Raw genomic sequence first — 13933 nt, forward strand, 5'->3', positions numbered from 1 at the left:
AGGCAATATCAGAGTGTATTCCAAAGGTTACGAGGGTAAATAGAGTAGGGGTAAAATGGATGAATCAAGAGATAAGGTATGCAATCTGGAAGAAGAAGGTATTATGGAAGAAACATAAAATGAGTATTTATAACAACCAGTTGCATGAGAAGTACAAAGAGCAGGCGAGGAAGGGGACTAGCTTGATAAGGATAGCAAAAATGCAGTATGAGCAGCAGTTAGCTGAAGCGGCCAAAAAAAAATCCTAAGGAGTTTTTTCGATATGTGGCCAGTAGAAGAAAGAATGATTATGGTAGGATGGGATTGATTGGTGAAAACGGAGGAACGATAACCACTGCGGAGGATATAGTCGAGATATTTAGTGAGCAATTTATAAAGGTATTTCATTCTCGTGAATATGATATCATGCAGAACTTGAAAGCAGTGGGAAAGAAGAAAGAGGAGGAACTGTTAGTAAGTGAACAGGAGGTATATGAGGAACTGAATAGACTTGGTGTAAATAAGGCTGTGGGACTTGATGCTATTTCACCACGTTTTTTTTGGGGGGGGGATGTGCCAGAGAGTTAACTGTTAACGGCCTTTGCATGTCTTTTCAACATGAGTCTCTCACTGGGTCAAGTTCCAAAAGAGTGGAAAGAGGATAAAATTGTTCCAGTTCATAATGGAGGTGATAAGAGTAAGGCTTTGAATTATAGACCAGTCTTTGTGTCTGGAGTGGTGATTAAGGTATTAGAGAATTTAGTTAGGACTAAGATTCAGAATTGGGTTGACAACAGAAAAATACTCTTTGGCGGCCAGCATGGATTTACTAAAGGAAGATCGTGCTTTAGCAATCTGCTTACTTTTTATAATAAAGTGGCAAATGCGTTGGATAAGGGTGTTGCATATACAGTGGTATATTTAGATTTTGCAAAGGCGTTTGATAAATTGCCACATGACAAGCTGGTAATTAAATTGGAATGGTTGTGGCTGAACAGTTGATTAGTTCGCTGGATTGGATATTGGCTGCCTGATAGGTATCAGCGAGTTGTCTATGGAGGAGCGATATCCCAGAAGAGGAAAGTTACTAGTGATGTAGCTAGAGCTTTTGCCGCTCAGGGCGATCCCTGGGCGGCAATACACTACAAAAAGTCAAAATGACGTATAGGGAAATAAATTTAAATACTATGTTTAAGTAAAACTTTAATTTCAACATTCTAAAATGTTATTTTTTCTTGCTTTTCTGTAAGCAAAATCGTCGATGACATTGGCGAAGTCTATTTCATAATAATGTAGGTAATTCTTAATCAATTTTATTTAGAAAAACTTCTCTCACAACTAGCAACACTTACAACAATTGTGAGGAAAACGCAGTAGTATTACAATCTTTGGAAACGAGTTCTCGAGACTGTATTTTAGAATTAACTGCAAAAGTTCAAAAAGATTCAAAGTGTCGCCCAGGGCAGACATCCCCCTCCCTAGCTACACCTCTGTCCCAAGGGTCTGTTTTGGGTACATTTCTGTTTAATTTGTATGTAAATGATATTTGGAGAGGTCTGAATGGTGATATGCAGTTGTTTGTGGATGATGAAAAGTTGGGGAGAGCTATCAGGAGTAGAGGGGATGCTGTAGCTTTGCAAGAGGACTTGAATACACTGGCTGAATGGGTAAATGAGTGGGGATGTCAATTCAATGTTTCAAAGTGTAAGGTTTTGAAATTTGGGAAGCAGAAAAGGGATGTAAAGTACAGAATCGGTGCAAATATCTTGGAAGAGGTAGAGGAGATGAGAGATCTGGGAATGATTATAGACAAGGACCTAAAATTTCGGGGACATGTTACTAAAATTGTGAAGACAACACAGCGGATAATGGGAATGATGCGGAGAACACTGACTTGTAGAAGTAAGGATGTTATGGTTCCATTGTATAAGGCTTTGATCAGGCCACATATGGATTTCTGGTCACCTAGTTTTCAAAAAGATGAAGATGCGTTGGAAAAAGCTCAGAGGCGATTGGCTAAGGTGGTTTCTTGTCTCTGGAATGTAGAGTATGAATACAGATTGACAAAATGCAATTTGCAGAAATTGGTGGATAGAAGGTGGGGGGGGGGTATGATCGAGACATATAAGCTGTTAAGAGGTTATTACCAGATTAATGTCGAGGAGGTTTTGCACAGAATGGGTGAAGATAGGAAGAGAACAAGAGGTCATCCCTGGAAGCTGTATAAGGAGGGTGTTAGGAGCGGGTTTTTTTGCATGGAGAGAATGGTGAGTGATTGGAATGCATTGCCCAAGAGTGTGGTGAGCGCAGAGACAATGAATATATTTAAGGCGTGGTATGATAAACTGTGTGTATAACAGTGGACCGCCCACGGTGAGTCTTTGACTCCATGGAGGTTTTTATAATAATAATAATTTGTTTTGTCCTTATAAAAAACTGTCGAAGTTATTTCAGTTTTTCTTTCAGTAGAATCAAATGAAGAGGATACAAAAGGACAAAAATTTATTGAAATTATACATTGTAATAATTCCACACTTGGCAAATGCAATTTAAGAAATTTTAGATTTTAGGATATACACAAGAAGTGTTCGTGTGGTTCAATTTTGGGTTCAGTCGGAACATTTCTACTGGAAATAATTAGGGTTTTCCCCAGTTTATCCTGGTTTTTTTTATCCCGCAAAGCAGGCAAACCGACCTTGAGAACTCAACACTACGGACATAGGATACACCGGGGCGTAGGGCTGACCACCTTATCCTGTGAACGGTTTGAAGTCCGATGATTAATAAACCCTCGATACCGCAAGGTAAAAGAGGAGAAAAGGAACATGAGATGACTATTATGACGGTCGTCATCGAAAGTATTCTGATATGTGGAAAGGAAGGATAGTCACTAACATAGTGCCAGAAACAAAGGCTATGTACAGTAGAGGTGGATGGCATAAAAAGAAGCTGTGGTATCTCTAGAATCCAGCGTCGGAATGAAATCATTAAAAAAAAAAGATGCTAGAGGCCGACTCTGCGGTAAAAAGATTGGAGGAATAGAACCTTACGGTTGCATGATCAAGTTAGAAGGCTAGATACGAGATGGCAAGGGGGGGGGAAGTATTTGATTGATCTCTTTGGTAGAAGAAAACATTGGAAACCTCGAGTAACTTGGAGAAGAGGAACACAGTGGTTAAATTCACCCTGGGCCCTCCAGGTCCCAGCCCAGGAACTTTATGCACCGGACCTAGACCCAGAACATTTTTATGTTTTGTGACGTTTCTCCCTTTACAGTAATTATGCCTACATTATTATGTTATTATTCAACAGTTATTTACAGTTTTGAATGTGTATATAAAGTCAATATCAACAGTCGTCTGATTACGAACGCGTGATGAAAGGGACGGGGAGGTTTGGAGCTTCCTGTAATGCGTTATCTTGCAGCGATTGACATGCAAGCATTATTGCAGCGTAGTATAGCGGAATTTTGACAGACTCGTAGCGATATTTTGTCTTTCCTGGTTGGCAACACTGTCAGCAACAGTCAGTAACCAACAGCAGATTAGCAGTTGTTTATCAGAGCTCGTGATTGTGGGAAGCACAAAAAAATCGTGTAATATTTTTGTGTTTATGTAAGCCTACTACCGTATTTACTCGAATATAACTTGCACTTTTTTCCCCAAAATTAAGTCTAAAAAATCGGGGTGCGAGATATATGCTGGAATTTTTGGAAACTAAAGTTTTCTGGAAGAAACTGAAAATGGATATGACTTACCAAGAATCTCCTATTCGCTACTGCTATTTCCACAAGGAAACCTAGAGAGCGGTTTCCTTGTGTGATGACGCTATTTGAGTAGGATGCACACAAGGAAACCGCTCTTTAGGTTTCCTTGTGTGCATCCTACTCAAATAGCGTCATCTTCTTTCCCATTATTTCAAGCAAAAGTTACCAGTAATCAGGGCCGTCCGCAGATTAGATTGCACCCTGAGGCAAATAATTAAATATCGCCCCTGATTGATTATAAGACAATAATATAAGAAAATCTCCAATTGCTATTTTGTTTTTATTACAAGAGAAACATTAATGCAAAACAATTACATAATAATATTAATTAAATGTTTGTTCTACGGGGATATCGCACAATAAAACTGTTTATAAGCTCTTCTAAATTTAAATTATAAGCTATGTCCGCCTCTATCGATATAGTTGCTAGACGAACCAATCTTTCTTGAATCATTGCTGTTTGTAAATAATTTTTAATCAGTTTAAGCTTGGAAAAATTTCTTCCCGCACATGCTACGCTAAGGAATTGTTAACACTATCCTTAGGGCGGTGGTTACGTTGGGATAAATTTAAATTATTAATTATTAAATAATTTATTAAATATTATTAAATAATTATTGAATAAATTATTAAATAAATAATAATTTATTTAATTAAATTTAATAATATATATATATATGTGTGTGTGTGTGTGTGTGTGTGTGTGTGTGTGTGTGTGTGTGTGTGTGTGTGTGTGTGTGTGTGTGTGTGTGTGTGTGATTAATTTTGACGAGGACCACTTTTCTCTTGTATTATTTTTGAGAGAATTTTTAATTCTTCAAATAAATCTATTGCATCTACATCAGATGTAAAATATCTTGTTGCCCTAATAAGGCGCCTACCGCAATATGGCTGAACGAGCGCCCTTACATTGTTAGAAAAACAGAACTCTTTAGCTCACTAAATCACGTGCCGTGTGTTTCGCACTGCGTATCATATTGCAAAGCATAATCGTCCTTTTGTAGATCATCCAAAATTAATTGATCTTCAGATTCTTAATGGGCTAGATGTGGGGTGCGCTTTACATAGTAATGTGACTTGCACTGAGACAGTGAATCATTGCAAAACAAATAAAACACAAAATTGCGGACAACATTATAAACCATAGAAATAAAATTTCTATTAATCTGGATGAAAGTACATCCATATCTAACTAGACTGTTCTAATAGTATACATACAGGGTGCAATAAATGGTGGTGATGTTACAACACTATTCTTTGATTTAATTCAGTTAGAAAGCAGCAAAGCAATGGACATTAAGAACTCACTTATGAAGTGCCTTGAAAAGCACGGTCTCAAAAAATAAATCCTGCAGGAGATTCTAATTGGATTATGTACGGATGGGACTTCAGTTATGCCAGGGAAACGAGCAGGTTTGGCAGCATTGAGGAAAGATTTTAACATGGCACTGTATAAAAAAGCATCGCTTAGAACTTGCTGTGCACGATTCAGTGAAAGATGTTACGACAACATATCATTTTGTGGTGTTTCTTGATAAGGTATATTCAACTTTTAGTATGTCTCCAAAGAACTTCCATGAACTAAGGAAATGTGCAGAACAGTCGTTTTGCAGTCTCACCAATGTGGGAAAGATGTCAATTCGTTGGGTTGCATCAAGTTTTCGGGCTGTGAATTCTATTTGGAATAACTATGCATCATTGCACAGTTTCTTTACACATGCAGCTAATGATGGAAATCGAGATAGAAAAGAAAGAGGAACATTTCAAAGGCTAGCCGGTAAACTTGGAGAAACATACTTCGCAAACAATTTAGGAATAATGATGGATGCGTTATCTGAGTTTTCTAGCCTCTCAGAATCTTTGCAAAAACAAACTGTGACGTTACCTAGAGCAAACCAACTCCTGCACAGAACAAGAGAAGTATTTAAAGTCACAAAAAGAGAGGGGGTATTTAGTGGAGGGAAGTTATCGGATACGTTAACTACTCGGCCAGCCTGGTTGGCCGAGTGGTTAGCGTATCCGCTCTCCAGTCAAAATGCTGCGGGTTCGAATCCCGCCGTGGGCATGGATGTTTGTAATTTTCAGTGGAAAACACTAGTAGTGGTGGTCAGCGGCAGATGGCGCTGGTGTAGTTGTGATCAGTTGGTGGATTGAGTGGTTGAGACAAAGTTGTAAAGCAGGTGCCCTCCCTCAATGAGTCTTTGGACTCTCTGGAGGTATCAAATAATAATAATAATTTCAGAAAGCTATAGAAGCAAATCAATTCAAAGGAGTTCCCTTGAAAGTATTTGGGGATAGAAACAACACAATGGAAATAAATAAAGGACAATTTTAGGAGAGTATAATCACAAATTTGACAAGTCGGTGCATGACAGATAAGGACACAAAGTACTCAGAAACAACGAAAGTAGTTTTACCTGAGTATTGGCAGAATGATATTTCCGTGGACTATGGTGAAAAGAATTGAAAGATCTGTGCGATTTGTTTTTTCTGTGTTATCGTGAGGTTATTCAGTCTTATAGGGATTTTAAGCACAGTGGAGGGAAACATGTGTCAGACGCCATGAAGAAACTTCTGAAGTGTGTTGAAACAATACCAGTGAGCAATGCAGAGTGCGAGCTGGGGTTCAGCATTATAAACAATATCGTGACACCAACAAGAAATGCGTCATGGTTGAATATGTCTCACCTTTGCTGACAGTAAATAGTTGTGGTCCACCAATTTCCCAGTGGGATCCTCTTCCATTTGTTAAACTCTGGATGTCCCAAGGAAGAAACAGTGCCCTTGCTGATTGTAAAAAGAGATTTGATGCAAAGGCAGACAAATTGAAGGAAGTCTTGTGGAAACTATTGTAGGCCTCCTGCAACTGTTAACTAAGGGTAAGCCCGATATTTTTGTGCACTTTCCTGTACATTTCACTAGTTATATTTCAAATTTATTTACTGATGAGTAAATGCATATGTTTGTCTATCTTAAATTAAATTATCTTTTAATATGTTAGAAGTATTATCTTAATTTGTAATTTTGTATTTGTATCTGTATCTGTATTTGTATTTAATGTTTCTGGTGATGTGGAAGAGAAGGCCTGGTGGCTTTAACTCCACAAGAATAAATAAATAAATAAAATTTAAAAAAATGTTGCGACAATGTTTCTGTAGCCTCACATTTATGAACTTTACTTTAAGGGCCCCAGAAGCCCTTAAAGTAAAGCCCTTAAAGTAAAGCCCTTATTCTAAATGAATAAGCTCCTTATTCGTTTAGAATTTAACCACTGGAGGAACAGTATAAGCAATGAGAGAGAGAGAGAGAGAGAAAGGAATTTAAATAAAGACAGTCGAATAGGAAAATTTGCCACTAGCAATAAAAGGCAAGCCTGAGAAGTGGAGATGCCTGAAGTTGTATCTTTCTTTTTCGTTTTTTTTTTTTTTTTGCTGTAAACACATGCGCGTTGAATATCCCTCGCATGAATACAGTCCCCAGAAGAAGGGTCATTCTTCCAACTTTCCAAGTCTTTCTCAACCACTTTCATACTCATTCGTTCCTTGATCATAAACATAGACATACCCCCCCCCCCCCAAAAAAAAATTCCTTACAGGACAACCAGTACTCCCTATAAATCAGTATTTTATTAAATAACTATTATTTTAGGCGCGATAATAACTGATGATGTCGTGAGATGATAATTTTTGACAGTTTATTATCCTCTTCACGTATGCAGAATATTTTGAAATATACAACGGAAGTATTACTATTACATTTTTGTTCACTACAAATATTCAGTACAGGATAAGTGAATATCTTATTTAAATGTGTATAAATACTAACAATGTATTTTACACATTTTTTTACGTATATATTTACAATGATTCATTTAATATGTTAAGAGAGAGAGATTTTTCATATTAACGATATTGGGTGTGGAATAATTTTATATAAATATACACATAATTCTTTTCTACATTTTATCATTTACATTTATATTTCAATCTGCAGTTCATTTTAATTCACAAATTATATTTACACTTTTTTTTTGTTATCAGTAGGGAATGCTGAATGGATTCATTCAGCATTTATTTTTTATTTTTTTATTCGTTTATTTTTTTTAACATTGCTATTTTTTTAATCAATAGTATTTTTTTTTTCAATTTCAATTTACAGTTTATTTTGATTTATAATTTACATTATCTGTTTCTTTTCTGTTAACATGAATGTTTTAAACACATCCGTCTAAAACTATATAATTTTACAGATATGGGGTATTTATAATTACCAATTTCGTTTATTGTATTTCAAACTACGAGACTGCTGTTTAAAGAAGGTTTCATAGAGATAATTTTAATTTTCTCTATGAAATATACTTATTTTATACTTAGATAATTTTTTAATAATCAATACCGATTCCCCCCCCCCTTTTTTTTTTTAATTAGCTATGCTCATTTTATGGCGCACAACTAATTTGAAGTGAAGTCGGTATTGATAATGAGCCAATTTCGCATTGTGTTATGAATAAAATCAGCACGAACACTTTTTTTTTTTTTTTTAATAGTAAGCCAAAAGACAAGAGGTTGTTGAACTTATGGTAGTATACTAGTACCTTGACTTGGATGGGTAGAAGTTCAGGAATAAATAAAACACTTGTTAACATCAGATTGGAATATATATCAGATTGCTTTTTATGAAATAAATATTTAGGCAAGTTGCTTCAAGGAATAGCAGTACAAGGAATAAAAAAAAGGAAGGGAAAAAAATAGTTTCGTGAATGTTGGAGATGAACTGCTAAGGTTGTGCTGTCGCCGCACGTGCCTAAACATAAAGTCAACGATTTTTAGGAAGCTTACTGGCGCCACTCCAAACTTGTGAACAATATTCGATGGATGGATGAATATATGATTTGGAAAGAGTCAACAGTTGTCCGGAGGTAAAGTGACGCCTGGGGAATGAGAAAAACTTGGTTTCTTGGATGCCAAGAAAAGGCAATTCTTATGATATGTTTATATGGAAAATGACTAGAGGCTAGAGTTAGCAGAAAATCTCGCCTTCTACTGATTTTAGTATTGTCAAAAGTAAGAGGGAAAGAAAATTACATTTTTTTTCCTCTCAGAAATAAGACAGGATTGAGATTTTCTAGTATTGAAACAAGCAATTAGATCTCAACTAAATAATACTTTATAAATCAGCCTTTAAAAATGTAATTGTATAGCTATTCTGTATATAAGGTTAGATCGGGAAAACCTACTAGAGAGACAGACAGAGAGAGAGAGAGAGAGTGTGAGAAAATTTCATTGCTGGTCTGAGACCACTTACCCGGTTAATGGAGGGCTGAAATGACTTGAAAATATTCCATGTTTGTCCTCTAGAACAGGGTTTTCGGATTAGGTAAAAAATAAATAAAAATATTAAAATAATAAATACAATTGAATATAATAAAAATCCTTAGTGCACCTATAGTACTAATACACTATAAGTTTACAATCTTTCATCAGTGAGTCACATTAAAAAAAAGTATATATATATATATATTCAATTTCATCTATGACACTTGTCAAAGTGAGACCAAATTGTGCGGGCCTTAAACAATGTTGGCATCCCCCCCCCCTTAAATAAGCAAACATTTTAAATAATTTTCTTATAAGAGGTGCTATGAATTTTTAAAATTGTATGCTGCATTTCTAATCTAACAAAATTAATTTGTTGATTAAGATAATATTTGAATTTTTTTTATTCTATTTATTTATTTTATTTTATGTGGCATCATTTAAGGATGATCCACATATCGAACAAAGAATGTTAATTTTCCCCGTTAGTTCCTGCTAATTCCTCTTCCCACATAAAATGTGAATCTGAACTCAGCCGTAAATATGGAAGATTCAGATAAGCCATCATCAAAAACCTCAAGGAATGACCAGAATAGACAAAATCGTTAAGAGATAAATAAAGAATTTAATGCATCATAAGGTCACGTAAGTAGTACACTCATCGGGAATTCCACTCGGTCGAAATACGAGTACTGTTACTGCATCTGTTCGCCTGCCCTCTGGTGATTATGCTTCTACACTTTTTACAGCGATGTGGATTCGAACAAATAACTTATTTCCCCATATATATTGTAAAAATCTGTTTCATAAATCAGAGCTCGACAGATCGTAGTTCTTTTCATAATTTTATAGATCTTATATAATTTATATAACTGTTTATTTCGCGATGAGTCCTTGGACTCCTTGGAGGTGTCCAACATAATTCTTCGTTTAACGGACGATTTGAATATTAGATATTAGAGTGGTACTTAATTACAAGCTAACATTTTGCAAGAAGTGTCAACTAGCATTATTAGGATAGGACCAATATAGACAGAGAAATCGATAGAAACAACCAGACTATAGAAATCGATAGAACAACCACGAAAGGTTTGCAACCACCCTGGATAGGATTTTCATTAAAAAAAAAAAAAATCAAATGTGCAGTTGTCGTGACATGATAAGGTCATGTTTTGATCTGCATAGGAATAACAGATAGGCTATTCTTTTCAGTCTTCATTCAAGCTGAGCAAATAAAGGTTTGCACATTAAATGTCTTGGCTACTATATAGAGGAAGTTGAAGTTGACTTCACATCATTTTGTGGGTGTGGGTGGGTGGGTGGGTGGTGTTAACTTTACCGGTTCATGAATATATGATTAACAGACACGCACACGCTCTGCGCAAAAAAAAAAAAAAAAAAAAAAAAAAGATAAGAATCGGCCGAATATATATAATTAACTGCTTCTGATTACTTACGAAAGATTTGTTAGAATAATTTTAAAAATCAAAAGATATTTTAAAAGATTGTTTTAGAGATATATTATCGTTCAATGTACTTTAAGGTCTCCACTGGGTACCAATAATTAGATGATTTACGACTTACGGGAACGAGAATGACGATAATAAGAATGAAAAGAAAATAAATTAAAAAAAAAAAAAAAGCAGACAAGAATGTACGCGAAATAATAATTTCGTTTATGGCCATTTGGGATGCCTCTAAGTGAAGACAGTGAAACGCACGCGCGCGCGCGAAGCGAGACGCACAGAGAGAAAATTAGCACTAGAGAAACGCTTCATTCAGTAACTGTTGAACTATATTATAGCTCTGAGGAAATTGTACGCATAATTCTAGGCAAAAAGAAGGAGGAGAATCCCTTGAGGAGACGCTAGACAATTGTTGCTAAGTTCGCAAAGGATGCGTTCCTTCTGCAAAAATACATTATTTTGCTAAAGGCAATGATTTCACGATGTATGTGTGTGTACGTTAAAAGGGGAAAAATACTGTTTGTCATCCAAGTAGTAAAAATAACTGGGATTATAAAGTAAACATTGATATATCAATAATTTCAGTTTGGATTTTGTGTTTTGTTCTTAATCATTGAAGAAAGTCAGAAAATAGCAAGAAACTGGAATACAAGATAGCAAGATACTGTTAGTACAAGGTATTCACAAGTTACGTTTCGAATTCCAATTCATAATAAAGAATGACTTCATTATAAAATCACACCTTTGAGGATTTATTCGTTTATTTCTATTTTAGTTTTAAAATATCCTCTGTATTATGTTACTGGAAATGCGTAAACACAAGGAAAAGCGTTATTGTGAATTCTTATTTTAACCTCCCCACCCTCGCTACACACACACACACACGTATAATTTCGTGTGGATTTTCTGTTTTTGAAACTGCGAAAGACATTGTGTTTAAAACGAAGGTTACTAAAACAATAACTCGGTGGGACTTGGTTTAAAAGGAAGAAGATCTGAAAGGCTCCTTTTCGCTTGGCATTGTTTAACCAGAATGCGATACATATCTTTATTTCTGACCTAAGAGTAAAGTTAGATGTGAACGTTCGCAACATTTCCGAATCATGACGCCATAGTGAATCACTCAGGTTATTGTACTATCCAAGAAAGGCGCTTCTCCTGCTAGGCAACTATATCACCTTTCATTAATATCATCGTTCTTTTTCATGTACATATTAATGCAAAAATTATATTAGCACCTTCTTAGCTCAGTTGAAAGAACGACTCGACAAGTATCCTTCAGGTGCAAAAGACGTGGGTTCAGTTATCGTTAGGAAAGAATCTTTATATGTGCTTTTTTTCAACTGAAGGCCAGTTAGCTGCTCACCCCGAAATTCAGGTTTTTCTATCACTAAACAAGCAAGTCAGGCAATAATGCAAGCAATTAATAGGCATAAAGGATGAGGGATGGGTTATGTACGATAAAAAGGCCTCCTGCGACGAGTCCTGAAACTCCGCGGAAGTAACAAGTATAATAATATAATAACAACAAAGGAACTACAACCACTATATTGAACCAGTGTATTGAAAGAAAAAAAAAAGTTTAGGCCCCGTATGAAACCGGCTAACTCACCTTTCAGTGGCCTTGTAAAGGTTCTTCGCGTGCTAAATGAGTTCCGAATGCAGGTCTTTCCAACGAAAGGTCGTCATCATCAGACTCAACCACGAAGGTCCTGAAATTTTACTGACCTCCAACCCTTTTAATTTTCGTATCCTAATATGTAACTTTCCGGGCTATTCGACCAGCATGTTCGAAATGATGATACGATAATCAGCTAATTGATTCCAGTATTAGTGGACATCAGAAGATCAATTAAGAGTAAATATTGATCGAAAAACTCGTACGCATTCAAGACTGGAAACGAGAGAAATAGATTGATAACGGATGCAGGAGTTGGTGGGAGAAAATTTTAATTTGATTAATTAAATTTATTTGCTTTCTTTTGTTTGTTGGCTTGGAGACAAACACCATATGTATGGTGATAAATGATTGGGAGGCTTCAAAGTTGCTTTTTTTTTTTTTTTTTTTTTTATCCGAGCGCATAGCATCCTCTGTGCTATTGCGAATGCAAATATGTTCCTATATGCAAAAAGTTCGCACACTTTTGCTTTAAGCAATTAACTCATGTTTCTCAAGAGAGCCCTAAAGATGTGATGGGGATTCTTTGAGATAAAAACTAAATTCGATGCCAGTGAACGTTATTTTCTTTCTGAAGTATTAAATATGAGATCATTTACGCATCAAAAATACTTCTCTGAATAGTATTTTGACTGAATAATAATAATAATAACAATAATTAAAACACTTCATAAGCGTATAATTGTACTAAATAAGAAACAGGGAAGTTTTCTTTCGTTCTTCCACCTCTTTTTTTTTTTTTTTCCATTTATAAAGTATAAAATGTCCTAAAATGCATTTTTGGCAGCATTTGCTAATTTTTTTTTAAATAAAAAATCTAAAATCTTATAAAATAAAAGAATGCCAATGGCTTTATCTTTGCTATATATATATATATATATATATATATATATATATATATATATAACTCCATCCTTTTATCTTTAGCAATAAAGGGATATCACTCTGGACCAGCATCTTTCATCGCTCGATACGAGACCGTAACAACCGCGCTTACTGGAGACCAGAAATGGTTGGATTAAATAACCACGTTTGGTCTCTCTAGAACAGGGGAACTGGATTGTCCTTTAACCTTCCCGCTTCTTACTAAATGTATGATAGGTTTATAACATTTATTGGATGAAATTTACATAAATAAAACCTAATAAACAAGTGGAATTTATGTCTATTTTCCATTTAACTGTACAAAATCACATCGCAACAGAATATCTTTTAAAATCATAAATAATAATAATAATAATAACAATAATATTCAAAATAAAGCGTAAAGGTGTGAAACAGTTCACATAATCAAAAGGGGAGGAACAGTTATAAACATATTCAAATAATGAAATGCATAAAAATCATCATTTGTTATACAAGCTAAAGGACTAACAGAATCGGCACTTTCTGATACGAAAAATTCAATTTTGGCTACTTTTCTTATATTACCCGGCTCTGACTCTTAGAAGAGTAGAAAAGTTGTCATGGTTTTGTGCTATGAGATGAACAATTATTAATTTTGATTTTTTTTTTTTAATCGGAGATTTTCCAAGTAGAAAGGTCATTAGGGGCGGCTCGTGCATAGGTACTGCGGAACTGCAGCACCCCCAATTTTTCTCGATATATAAATATATTTATTAATATTTGCTTGTAACATTTAATTTTGTCATCAACAATCCTATACAATTCTCTTATTTTGTATAAAAAATAATAAAAATCCATCTTGTGGCACTTAGGAGGGCGAAGG

The sequence above is a fragment of the Typopeltis vanoorti genome, chromosome 11 (assembly GCF_054136105.1).
Source record: "Typopeltis vanoorti isolate ZY-2024b chromosome 11, IOZ_Tvanoo_1.0, whole genome shotgun sequence".
NCBI classification, from domain to species: Eukaryota; Metazoa; Arthropoda; class Arachnida; order Uropygi; family Thelyphonidae; genus Typopeltis; species Typopeltis vanoorti.